The following is a 4,441-nucleotide window of genomic DNA, read 5'->3' as shown; positions in this document are numbered from 1 at the left end:
GGCTCCTGTCTGTGTCCCTCCTGGGGTTTGGGCCTGCAGAAAAGCAGACTGACTGTTTAAGAGCCACCGCCCGAGGCAGCAGGTGGGGGTCTCCATGGTGGATCTGTACCTATGGGCACCAGGGCCTGTGATGGTGACCAGGTACACAGTTGTCCCCAAGGTCAGCTTCGGATGTGCCACTGGGGGGCAGAGGAGAGATTGGGCAGACGCTGTCAGGAAGGACCAGGCATCCAGGCTGGGCAGAGGCTGGAGTCAGACTGCAGCCTCAGAAAGGACCCTTGTGGCAGACAGGACGGTGTGTATGTGTGGTTTTTTCTTCCCTGTGTTCCAGGGCCCTGTCTGAACCCATCAGTCACCAGGCAGGAGCAGATGCGATGAGGGGGGAGAGTGGGATGGCTACTCCAGCTCCTGCTCCTACTCTGCTTTTGCACTGCTTCCCCTCCCAATCTTGTTCTAGCCTGGGCTGCTGCCTTGTGTCACAGGTGATGCTAAGCTGCTCAGCCCCCTCTGGCCCACAGCCCAAGCCCCTTTGGGGCTGGAGGATGTCTCCTGGGCGGAGTGGGACTGGGGAGGCAGGGCTGGAGTGCTCCTTGTAAGAGGCCTGTCACAGGCCAGCCCATCGAATGTGAAAGCAATTAAAGCCACCAGCAGTGTTGGCTCCAGGCGGGCCTCGGGCAGCGGGGCAGCTGCCATAACACATCTCACCTCGGAGCCCACAGCACTGGAGCCCATAGCCCTGGCCCTGCCCCCCACTACTGCACATCAGGCTGGACCTCCTGTGGGGTAGGGCCCAGGCCACACCAGCCACACGTCTGGCAAGAGCTGGCACCTTCCATGCCTGACACCCTGGGCATCCCAGACCCAGGCTCATCTCAAGATCCCTTCCTTCTGGCCCCATCCACCCAGCACCTACCCCTTTCTGGCCTCTGTAGCCTCCAGCCCTGGGACAACCCAGGGGGAGGTCCAAGATGCAAGATCTACACAAAGACCCTCCAGTATCCACAGCAGGCCTGCAGCTGTGCAGTACCCCCTGGAACACAAGTTTGGCCCTAGCAGGCAGTGGATGTGGGTGGAGAGGAGGGCTCCACCGAGGAGTTGTGGACACTCAGGTGAGATCTTTAAGCAGGTATTGGACAGCAAGCTGGAGCTCCCTGGGTTCAATGCAGTTGCAGGGGCAGGCTGGAGGAGGTTGTTGGGCTGTGTATAGCGTGTAGGGAGGTGGCCAGCCCAGCCTTAGGAGCTAACAGAATCCACTTTGGCATTGGCACCCCTGGCCAGACGGCTGAGCCACTGCTACCATGCACCTAGGGTTCAGCTCAGCCTGCGGGGAGTAGTGTGGACTGTCCCAAGCGGAGGATCACAAAGCTCAAGAGACAACAGACAGGACTCATCACTGCAGCTAAGAGTGGACTCGATATTGGGGAGACAGCCCCCAGGGCTCCCCTCTTTCCCCCTTTGAAGCCCCGAATCCCTTCCCCAGTCTCCTGTGGTCTCACCCTGATAGTGCCATGATCCTGTCCATGGTCCTCTAGTCCCTACTTCCTGGCTGGGGCTGCTCCTATTCTCCCACGACCCCCTCCCAGCCCTCACTGCTGGTGCTGCGAGCTATCATGGCCTTCCTGGGGCGGGCGGTGGCGTGTTCTCACTTGTGAGGCATCCCTGTCAAAAGCACTTAGTGTACAAATTAGCTGTGGCCTCCCTGCCTCCCTGCGCACAGCTCTGGGCGCTGGGCTGACAGGGCTGTGCTCCCGGCCTTCTCCCGCCTGCCCGGGGCACATGGCTGCCCAGTGTGGACCCCTGGCTGCCATCCACATCTGACCAGGAAGGTCTGTCCCCTGCTGACTGGCCAGAGTTAGGCTCAGGTCCCCCAACCTTGAGCTGAACAAGGATGACCACAGCAAGGGAAGCATTCAGTGAGGTACTAGGGGGCTCAAGGCCAAGGCCAGGACCTGCCCCAAGAGAGGTAAATCCTAGGGTCAAGGGCAGTGGGGAGGCCTGGACTTGAAACCAGCTAACAGTCCCCCACTGCCCCACCCGAACCAGCCTGCCACTCAGGCGGGAAAAATCATCTGTGACAGGCCCAGGAAGGCCGGCCCCGGGGGCCGCAGAGCAACGCACACAGCTCCTCTTCCCAACATATGGCTGCTGTCGGCCCCAGGCGCTGCTCAACCAGTGCCAGTCTCAGAAATTGGGTGGGGGCTTGGGTGGCCTGAGCCTCATCCCACCCGCCTGCTGCTGCCCCCTCTGTCAGTGGAGAGGCTTCTGCCCCCATTTGGATGCTCTTGTGATGGGGCACTCAGCCCCTCCTCATTATCCCAGACACACAGAAGAGCAGCCCCCACTGAGCCCTAGTTGGCCCGTGAGTTGTAGAGAATTCTGAATTCAAGCTCTACATGTGCCCCACTGTGAGCCAAGCTCCTACCCAGTCCCCCCAAGCCTGGGCTGTCCCTGCCCAATCACCCATCTCCCTCGCCCGCTTCATATCCATACTGTGTGCTGGCAGTGGCTCCCCCATGCTGGCACAGTCTGTAGCCTCAGTGGGTATAGGCCCTCAGGCACATACCAACCACATACCTCATGCTGTCCCCAGCCTGAGGCAAGAAGCAGAAAGTCCCAGGGACAACCCAGGCACTCCAGGTTGAGGGTCTTGTATGCACTCAGGGTTGTCCCAGTTCCTGCACCCATCAGACAGGCAGATGAGAGCCATAGCTAGGCATGCTACGTGATGTCAACCACCCTGGGGGCCAGAGTTCCTGCCGGTGCAAATACATCCAGTCTCAGGCTTCAGGCAGGGCCAAGGGGGTAGGGGTGGGGTAGGGTGCTGGCTCCATGGCCTGTGCCTCCACCCACACCTATCCTGGCTAGGGCTACAACACTGAGGAGTTGAGACACATCTGCCCCAGGCACTGTGTGGCTGCAGACCCCAGCCAGTCTGCCCATCCCCAGCTCTCCGTCCAGCTGGCAAGCCCCAGCAGTAATGGAGGTGACAGGCGGATAGCCATGGGCAGGCCAGGCACAAAAGGTTAATGGTAGAGATAAACCTCCAGCTGAAGGCAGAAGCAGGGGAACCATGTACTAGTACAAAAGGAGAAGATACCACCACCACTGCCTAGGATACCCCTAAAGCCAGGAGCTCCCCCAAGACAGAGGCTCTATTCCATCCTTTCCCCCTTCAACAGAGGGTATAGCCCAGGGAGTATGGTCAGGATACAGGGAGTTGGGGAAGTGTCAAATTATGAATTTGCAGAGTCCCAAGCCCTGCCCCAAGTCCCCAGTGTGTGGGGATGATAGGTCTCAGGAGGTGGTCATGATCTGAGGGACAGGACCCTGAGAGCCTGGCTGTGCTTAGGAAGAGGGCAGGGACCAGTATCCAAGCAGCTCCATGGACCCCCAAGAGCAAGAGCCCATGGCCTGTGCATTCTCCCTTCATAGATCTCTCCTATATGCCTGGAAACCCACCAAGGTCACCCCCCGCTTGAGTCCTCCCAGGTACAGCCCCTTCCTCCTCTCTCTCAAACCTCTAAAGGCTCATCAGGCAGGGATGAGATGGTCTGAAGCTGAGGAGCCCCTCTAGCACCTTCCTGTTTTTCTGACATGACACCATATCTTAGTCTCTCCTGGAGCTCCTTAGTCACTTGAACTTCACTGGGCTTCATTCCATGCATGTTGAGACCAGGGCCCCCCAATATCAGGGCTTCTTAAGACCAGAGCTTCCGTAGACAATGCCCATAGGCTCTAGCCAGCCCTTCCTTGTACTGGCAGACGTGGCCTCTCCAAGATCCTGAGGTGACCAGTGAGGGCCTGGAAAGCATAGAGCTGACCCTGGGACCCCAAGGCCTGAGGTTCCAACTCTCTGTTAGGGTGAGCTAGACCCCCTACCTTTCTAGTGAGCTCCCATGGTGAGGGACCAGGCTCCTGATCCCTGCCTCCACAGGGCTGCTGGCATGATGGCTGCACAAGCTGTCTCCCAGCCCAGGGCCACCTGCCCAGTCAGCTGGTCAGCTAGGCCAGGCCAGGAAGGCAAAGATAAGGCTGGCACGCTTCCATGGCCACAGCACACCTTTGGCCCCATACCATACATAGACACCTCTCAGACAGCAGTGGGCTGCTGTAGCATAGGAACAGGAGGAGACCAACTGGGCTCTTGTCCCCCAGAACCATGTGGCCCTGCTCCTTGACCAGCACTCCAAGGATCTCTGCTAGCAACAGGACCCTGGCTGTCACCCCCACTAAACAGACCTGCAAGCCAAGGCTGGGATCACAGGACCAAGGAGGTGCTGGATTCTGAGGCCAGTGCTCCCTCTGGCTGTCCTATTGTAGGGCAGCACCCAGGAGCCACTAGAGGATCCTCCTACTTCCCTAAACTCCCTATTCCTAGTGTGGGTTGGGAAGACCCCAGGAACCAGTAACTATTGCAGACAATCTGGGCCCCCAGCAACCA

This window comes from Chinchilla lanigera, unplaced genomic scaffold (genome assembly GCF_000276665.1).
Source record: "Chinchilla lanigera isolate Chin_1 unplaced genomic scaffold, ChiLan1.0 scaffold00041, whole genome shotgun sequence".
Lineage (NCBI taxonomy): Eukaryota > Metazoa > Chordata > Mammalia > Rodentia > Chinchillidae > Chinchilla > Chinchilla lanigera.
This window is presented reverse-complemented; position numbering follows the sequence as displayed.